The following is a 9,358-nucleotide window of genomic DNA, read 5'->3' on the forward strand; positions in this document are numbered from 1 at the left end:
TGGGCTGGGCTGAAGCCAGGAGCTGGTTATTCAATCCAGGTCCTGTGCATGGCAGAAACCCAATTACTTGAGCCACCCCCTGCTGCGTCTCAGCACCTGCATTAGTGGGAAGTGAGGAGCAGAGGCAGGTATTGCACCAAGGTACTCAATATGGAATGCCAGCCTCTTAACTCCTAGGCTAAATGCCTGTCTCTCTCAAGATTTTTTAATATATTTTTAATATATGTGAATATTGTTATTTCAGTAGACCTGATTTTAAAGTTGTTTTTTCCAGGCAAATTTGTTGGCTTTGCAGTATTTTTAGTAGGAAATAGTCTATACTTTTCACTTAATATTTCTGATCCTATGAAGGCACCACTTGACCATTAAAATGAACTCTTCCATCGCTTCTCAGCCTTTTGGCTAAGATCAAGTGTAAAATTAACCCTCCTAAATGCTACTTTAATTCTGTTCCCCATCCCCAACCTGAATTTAATTTTCTTATTTGATCTAAGGAAGCATAGTTTTAATTAATAACTTTACACAATCATATGAAGGGTGCTTTATCCCTTTTTAAGTTAATTTTTATTATAAATTTTAACCAGTTTTTCTTTAAACATGTTATCTTTTTTCATTTTTTTCCACTCAATTTCTTTTTCTTAAAGATTTATTTATTTATTTGAAAATCTGAGTTAGAGAGAGGGAGAGGCAGAAGTAGAGAGAAAGAGAGAGAGAGAGAGAGAGAAAGGTCTTCCATCCACTGGTTCACTCCCCAGATGGTTGCAAAGGCCAAGTCTGGGACAGGCAGAAGCCAGGAGCCAGAAGCTTCATCCGGGTCTCCCATGTGGGTGCAGGGGCCTAAGGACCTGGGCCATCTACTACTGCTTTCCCAGGTGCATTAGTAGGGAGCTAGATTGGAAGCGGAGCAACCTCCATATGGGATGCTGGTGCCCATATGGGATGCTGGTGCCCATATGGGATGCTGGCACCACGGGCAGTGGCTTGACCTGCTATGCCACAGTGCCAGCCCCATCCACTTGATTTCTTAAGCTACAATTCTTCGCTCTTCTCGCAATGCATGGTCAGTTCTGACTGAACACCTCACACAGTCAGAAGGAAACAGTGCCTCAAGAAGGGGACCCTGGCCTACAGACAGGATGGGACCCCATTGCCTTGCAGCACCCCTGATACCTAGGGCGCTCCAATGCTGGGTGAATACACGTATTAAAGCAGCAGTGATCTCAGCTAGGGGGATGGAAAGTCAGAAACAACAGCAACAGCTGGTGCCGCGGCTCACTTGGCTAATCCTCCACCTGCGGCGCCGGCACCCTGAGTTCTAGTCCTGGTTGGGGCACCAGATTCTGTCCCGGTTGCTCCTCTTCTACTCCAGCTCTCTGCTGTGGCCCGGGAAGGCAGTGGAGGATGGCCCAAGTGCTTGGGCCCTGCACCCACATGGGAGAGCAGGAGGAAGCACCTGGCTCCTGGCTTCGGATTGGCGCAGTGTGCCGGCCCCTGGCTTCGGATTGGCGCAGTGTGCCGGCCATAGTAGCCCTTTGGAGGGTGAACCAATGGAAGGAAGACCTTTCTCTCTGTCTGTCTGTCTCTCTTTCTCTCTCTCACTAAGTCTGCCTGTAAAAAAAAAGAAAAAGAAAAAGAAAAAGAAAAAGAAAAAGAAAAAGAAAAAAGAAACAACAGCAATCCCCAGAGATGGCTGGTTCCAGGCTGTAGGCCTGCCTTGTGCCCCCCCACCCCACCCCTAAATTCTGGTGCCAATCTACGTTTGCATTTTCAAACAGTCCCCACCTCCACCCCCAAGCCTGAGTTACTGTGAAGTAGGAAAACATCAACGTGGAGACCCTTCCATGGGCTGAGTACTTCTTCACACCATTTAATCTTGCCAGCCTGGTAGGCAACCCTATATCCGCATTCACACAGGAGTCCCAGCACATGCTGTCGCTGGAGCTGCTGGAGCTGGAATTCACACCTCCTCTCTCCAGGCCTCTGAGTTCCTTACTCTGCAAATAGACAGCTGGCTCTTCTCCCTGCACTAGCTCAACTAAGCTAGCCAAATACAATATTCTCTCCTTCCCCCCAAAGCCCAGATTTCTTCCTTCCAGGCATGCACATTTCCTAATACCTGAAAGTCAGCGTCTGCATAGCCACAGGGAAGAAGTGTGGATTCACTGCTTTTCCTGGAAGCCAGATGAAGAGCAAAGGCTTCTGGGCTGTGAGAACATGAAACACAAGTTAAATGGGTCAGAATTACTCTGAAGTTACCCAGACAAAATAACCAGCATCAGGCGGACTCTCCAGCAGATCTAGAAAACTCCGGAGATCCTGGTGTGCATCTGTGGTGCATCGTCAGATCCAGGACGCTCAGATTCAGTAAAGCATCGAGCAGGTGTATCCCTGAGCACGGTGTGACCTATTTCACCCACACCTGGGTTCCCGCCCTAGGGACTTGCGTTGAAACAAAACAGCAAGCAGAGAGCTTAATTCTTGCTTCCACAACACTTTCAGTGACACCTCCACCTCTGCTCCCCTGCAGGTGTCTCAAATTGTCTGCAGCCCAACTCCACTCTCCACTTCCTCCTGTCCTTTGAAAAACATTTTAACACAAAGAAATAAACTTCTTTGCACCAAATAACTCAAGTGCACACCTGGCACTGCTGCCAACGAGGGCAAGAAATAGACCCTCGCTGGTGCTCTGCAGTCCACTGGGCCGCCCCCACCTTCTGTTTTTCAGTAGTTCGGTCGTCTTTGTACACATCCAAACAGTAGTCACAGTTGAGTTTTAGTTTAATTTTTTTTTTTACTCAACACTGTAAGGTGCACGGACTATGCTTTTTGTCAATCTTGCTATAAAACACCACAGTATTTCCCCAAGTTATTATAAATTAACATTCTCACCAACAGTATTTGAAAGTTCCTGATGCTTCATGTCCTTATCAACACTTGGCACCATCAGTTCTTCATGTTTTGTTAATGTGATGGGCATACAGTGTTATCTTGTTGTTTAAAATGTGCATTTCCTTGAGTGATAAAAGGCTGAGTTAATGCTTGCTGGCTACTTGTCTCCCCATGTCATAAATGAAGTGTCTGTACTTGTGGTTCCATTACCTTTCTACTCCTCAGTCCATGTCAGTCCTCTTTCCATTTCCATCACTGAACCAAAACTGCCGGTGCTAACATTGCCCACACCCTCCCCACCAAATCTAATGGACACTCTCCAGTCCTTATCATCATGCAGCTGTCAACTCCTATTTTGACGTATTTTCTTCCTTTGGCCTCTAGAACACTGTCTGCTTTCATTTTTCTTCCTTTGTTGACTGCTCCTTCTTTGTCTTTAAAAATTATTTACTTGGAAAGACAGAGAGACAAAGAGAGACAGAGATTGTCCATCCATTGGTTTACTCCCTAAATGCCTGTAAGGGTGGGCTGAACCGAAGCCAGGAACCAAGAACTCAGTCCTGGGTCTCAAACATGGGTGACAGGGACTCAACTGCGTGAGCCATACCACTGCCTCCCAGGATAAGCATGGGCAGGAAGCTGGATACGGTGCAGAGCTGGCACTCAGACGCAGGACGCAGGCTTCCCTAGCGGTGAACCACGGTGCCAAGAGCCTACCCCTGCTCCTCCTTTGTGACCTGCACATTTCAGTGAACTTCAAGGCAGGGCCTAATTCCTCATCCCTCTGTGCCCTTATCCTTGTTCAGCACACTTCTTTGCAGCAAGGCTTCAAATTCCAACTGCACGCCAGACTCTTGTACAAGACATGTGCTCGACTCCAATACTCACTTTTCCCTCTTACACAGCAGTTATGTCCAACGTGGGCTGCTGACCCCAGGACAGTAAGACTACCTCTTGCCAGGGACTATTTCAATGACTGAGGCCCAATCCAAGTGGAACAGGCTGGAGGGGGCTTCTAGGAAATCTGTGCCTTTAAGGACTGGGACGTGAGCTCATATTCCCACTAGAAATGATCGAGGGGCACCTGGTCCTTGTTGCTATGGTTAGCCCCCTCACAACCAGGGAACAAGGCAGCCTGAGAGAAGTCCACTGTCAAAGGGGGCAGAGCTGCATGACATAACAGAGGTGAGACCTTAGGAAGCTGCACTTGAATTGTACTTTCCATTATATCTACAAAATTCTTTATTTAAAAAATTTAAAAAATTTTTTAACTTCCATCCACTGCTTTATTTCCCAGATGGGAGTAAAGCTACAACAGCTTGGGCTGGGCCATGTGGAAGCCAGGAGCCCAGAACTCTGTCCAGTTCTCAGATGTGGGTGGCAGGGACCTAAACTTTGAGCCATCACTTCCTGCCCACACATGAGCAGGAAGCTGGAATTGAAAACAGACCTGGGACTGAAACCCAGGGACTCTGAAAAGAAATGTGGGCATCCCAAGCAGAGACCTAACTGCTGTGCCAAATGCCCAAGCCAGTGTTTATTTTAAAAACCACTTGGAGTCAGGTTTCTGCCCCTTGTGGGGAAGGCACTCTCGTGGATACAATTTTGCTTTAGCACAAGCCCAGGCGCGGCCACCCGGTGCCCACCTGGTATCCTCACTCGGCTCTCTCACAAGCATCTGAAACGTGTAATGTTCCAAACTGAACTCTTGATTCTTTCCCCTGAACATTTTCCTCTAGTGTCTTCATCACAATAAATGGCCACCCTGTCCAAGGCACTCATGCCACAAATGTGCAGGCTGCCCACCATTCCTCCTTTCTTCTCCCCTCTGCCCCCTCTCACAGCCCCATACAAAGTCCAGCCAAACCTCTTCAGTGCGCAGCAGGTCTGTCCATTCCCTTCATTTCCACTGTGCCTTGTTCCCTCCAGTCCACGTCACCCTCGTCTCCTCACTGGATGACGATTTCAACTGCCCTCCTACTTCTCTCTTTTATTTCTTTTTTTTTTGACAGGCAGAGTGGACAGTGAGAGAGAGAGAAAGGTCTTCCTTTTGCCGTTGGTTCACTCTCCAATGGCCGCCGTGGCCGGCGCACTGCGGCCAGCGCACCGCGCTGATCTGATGGCAGGAGCCAGGTACCTATCCTGGTCTCCCATGGGGTGCAGGGCCCAAGCACTTGGGCCATCCTCCACTGCACTCCCTGGCCACAGCAGAGAGCTGGCCTGGAAGAGGGGCAACCGGGACAGAATCTGGCGCCCTGACCGGGACTAGAACCCAGTGTGCCGGCACCGAAAGGCGGAGGATTAGCCTAGTGAGCCACGGCGCTGGCCACTTCTCACTCTCACACCCTCTAATCCACACTCCTTACTGCTACCAGTGACCTAAAAAACAAAACAAAACAAAAACATTCAGGATTATTTTCTACAGTGTAAGCATTTAAAAGGATGGCTCCATGGAGCAGGCACAGAGGGGGAGTCATCTTATAGCTGTACAACGAATGACACCAAACGTTAATGGCTTAAAACATTATTTCACAGCTCGGTGGTCCGGGATTCTGGGCATGCCTTAGCCGGGTGCCTGTGCCTCAAGCCCTAAAGCTTTGGCCTTTGCTGACGGCTTAAGCATGGCAGGATCTGCGTGCCTGCTTACTTGTGTGCCCAGGCTGGTGGAGACCACCCTCAGTTCACTGCTCCATGACAGGCCACTTTGCAGCAGACATCCATCTTCAGCCGTGCCCTGCAGGGCTTGGCACAGACCAGGCTGCCTGCCTGCTGTTGTTGTCCCGATGCTGAAGTGAATCCCAGGATGTATATGTGCTGGGGTCTCTCTGTCCTCTGGCCATTGGCAACGTTAGGGTGCAGACTGGACCACATCCTTCAGGGGCTTTCACCCCACCGAGGATAGAAGCCGAACGCCTGCCTGTGCCTAAGGTCTGCCAGCTCTCCCACCTCACGCCATACTGCTCCGCTCCTTATTCACTGCCTCAGCCCCGCGGGACTCACGTACACCTGTCTCCTCCCCATGTGGGTGCTTGGACCATTCTTTCCTAACTCCCACTTATCCTCTAAGTCCTCAGCTTACTGCTTCCTCTAGAGGCCTCTCTTGAATGCTCACTCCAAGTTAGACCTTCCCCTCCCCCCAGATCTTTTTCTGCACCCTGTATTGTGGTGACTACAGTTTGAAGTCCTATCCTTACTTATGGTAGTTTTGGATTAATCTCTCCCTCCCTCCCTGAACTACAAACTCAAGCCAGGGACTATGTCAGTTTTGCTTATGACTGGATTTTCACCAACACAATGTCTGCCCATGGTAGAAACTCACTTTAGTAACATAACAACATTTCTTTTAGGAATTTCAGTCAATCTTAGAGAAGTAACCAAACAGTCCTTCAATGAGTGGCGTCTACAAGGGACATCTACATTCTTTTAAGTCTATAACGGAGGTTTCCTGTTGATCACAAATGGTTTCAGTCACTTGGCTACTGAGGAGGCATCAATAAGAAATCTTTGGCGTGGGCTGAGCATAGACAATAAATACTTTTCTAACACTGAAGTACAGACTGATCTTCTAATCCATGTATTAAATACCAGGCTGAGCAACAGCACAATTAGAAGCCTGTTTACACAAGAGATTCTTTTATGCAACTAGGACGTTTTAGACATGGGAATAAAAATCATGGTCTTAGAAGATCTCGAACATAAAAACTTGAAATTGTTTCCTGTTTCTTCTCTATTCATCATTAGGTTCCTTTATCTTTATATGCTTGCTTCCTTTTGGTCAGTCTCCTGCTAACCAGAAATTGTGGCTACTTTTTGGGACACCATCCACTGCAGATTCACAACAATGGGATAAAGGTTCTTTCAGTCATATGTTGCTTAGGTTTGTCCTGTAAGCTCCCAGCCCTGTTTGGTGCTGTTTACTGATTTGGCTGAAGAAAGCAAGAATCTTCCCCACTCCTGCCTCTGCCCATACTGTAGGACTGAAGTAAGTGAGGTCAAGAGCACAGACCCTGAAGCCAGAATGCTCCAGCTGCGTGAGTGACCCTTGATGAGCGACTTAATCCACCAGTAACTGATTCCTCATTTGTAAAATGGGGATAAAAACACTTACCTCAGAGGGAGTTTAAGGAGATAAAATGATTTCACTAAAGCTTTTGGAGTGGTCTCTGGCCCACGGTAAGCATTATCTACATGCTTACTAAATGATTTATTTAGAGTCAGATTTTCTTTAAGATTTATTTATTTCATGTGGAGTGACAGGGAAGGGGTTGGGAGAGATCTTCCATCTGCTGGTTCACTCCCCAAATGGCCACAATGGGCAGGGCTGGGCCAGGCCAAAGATAGAATATAGAAACTTGATCTGGGTCTCCCACATGGGTGGCAGGGGCCCAAGTACTCAGGTCATCACCTGCTGCCTTCCCAGGCTCGTTCGCAGGAATGCTGGATCAGAGAAGTAGCCAGGACCTGACTCAGTACTGATTCCAGATGCTGGTGTCACAAGCAGTGGCTTGATCCACTGTTGCCTCAGACTCATTTTCCTTTTGGAGGTTTTTTGAAGTGTTTTTTTTTTTTTTTTTTTAAATCTTCAGGGCTATATGTTTTCGCTGGAACATGAGGATATTGAATTGATGGAACATTCAAGACATGTGACTGTTCCACAGAGGGTGAGGGTGGCTAAGGCAGCTTGGCTGGGCTTTTGGTGTCTCATTTATCAAGCTGCTGTTGCCAGGCTTGCAGGACCAGTGAGGATAACAGCCCTCTCCAGAGCACCACGTGCACGCTGGCACCTGCTATGTGCACACGGCCCTTTCAATACTTCTAAGAGTTTCAGAACTCAGGAAGGGTAGTCTATTAAGCCAAATTACCCAACTTACTAATTTTAATATAAATTAGTTTCCAAAAAGAAAAAACAAGGCCAACCATGCAGGTCAACAACTGAAATCATAGAGCACAGATGGACAGGGCTGGTACTGTGATTGGACTAACCTAAACATTTCTGTTTTTAATTAAGGAGAAAGTCTGCATCAAAACACACACAAGGTCCTTCAAATCATCCTAAGTCAGCTGATACTTGCACTTTGGAGACCAGTTTGCTACAGTTTAGGGATTTCATTATTTCCGGGAATATACCAGAGAATTCAGCCTAGAAGCTCACTTACCACAGGTAAGAATGCTTTGGGCTCCAGGTTTTATGTGCAGAACATGGAGAAGGTACACTGTCAGACTAAGTTACCAAAGGACTGTTTTTACCCAGTCTGAAATATATGGATTCTATGAATAAGAAACATTTCTGATTAACATCACAGGTTCTAGTAAAAAAAAAATTAGCACATAATTTTAGAGTGTTCCTGATAACTCTTGAGGTTCCTGTCAGAAATTCTGTTTTGAAGTGCACTTAACTGAACCCAAGTACACGGGCCATCTTCCACTGCCTCCCAAGTGGATTAGCAAGAAGTTGGACTGAAGTGTGGAGTAGCCAGGGCTTGAATCTACACTCCAATACGGATGCAGGCATTGAAAACAGTGGTTAAACCTGCTATGCCACAATGCCCCCTTGTACATTTTTTTTTAATTGAAAATAAAAATCTAGCTGTCCAATTTTAATCATCTGTGCCATGTTCCAATCATGTCACATGGCATACAAACACTATTTTTCTACCAAGTGAGGGCTAGTTTAAAGGATATTAACTCTAGCAAATGTGACCTCCAATTTCTGATCAAAGGGAATCCATTCTATCTATAACATATTAAAGTCAATTAATTTTAATACCATTTAAACATATTTTATTTAATTTTGAAAGTCAGTTACAGGGAGGGTGGAAGGGACAGAGATCTTTTGTCTGTTGGTTCTCTCTCCAGCTGGCTGCAACAGCCACGCCAAAGCTTCTAGGTCTCCCACATGGGTGGCAGGGGCCCAAACACTTGGTCCATCTTCCACTGCTTTCCCAGGCCATTAGCAGAAGTGGAGCTGAATCAGAAGTAGAGCAGCCAGGACTCGAACTGGCACCCATATGGGATGCCGGCATAACAGGTGGCAGCTTTACCTGTTATGCCACAATGGTGGTCCCCAATTTTAATATCATTTAAGCACTGAATTAGCATTTGCAATTGCTTAATACATAGTTTGAATTTATTAAAAAACTCAGTTCTCCCGCCCCTTTCAGATGTTATGGCAGGGTCCTTAAAGGAAGCTGAAAATAAGACCTTACCAAATAATCAGACAGTGAAAAATCGGTTGTCTCCAGTCAACCCATGGCAACCCTGGATATATAAACAGTATTAAAGGCCACCAATAATCCAGTGAATGCCAGGTGAAATCAAGATTCAAAGGAAGCCAAACAGAACACAAGGGCAGGTAAGAATGCACCTTCCTGGGGCCCAGTCTGGCCTCTGAAGCTCACTATCACACTGAACGGTACCCCAGAATGGACTTACCCATCTGTCTTCAGGGTTTAAATGAAAGGCCAACACC

General features: G+C 46.7%; 1 non-coding gene across 1 annotated transcript; it reads left to right on the plus strand.

The window, feature by feature from the left end:
• The first annotated feature begins 382 nt into the window (after positions 1 to 382).
• On the plus strand, positions 383 to 567 carry LOC127483655 (U2 spliceosomal RNA). Its single transcript, XR_007910080.1, has one exon. It is a non-coding gene; the product is annotated as a U2 spliceosomal RNA (small nuclear RNA).
• Positions 568 to 9,358: the final 8,791 nt, after the last annotated feature.

Source organism: Oryctolagus cuniculus, chromosome 13, assembly GCF_964237555.1.
Source record: "Oryctolagus cuniculus chromosome 13, mOryCun1.1, whole genome shotgun sequence".
Lineage (NCBI taxonomy): Eukaryota > Metazoa > Chordata > Mammalia > Lagomorpha > Leporidae > Oryctolagus > Oryctolagus cuniculus.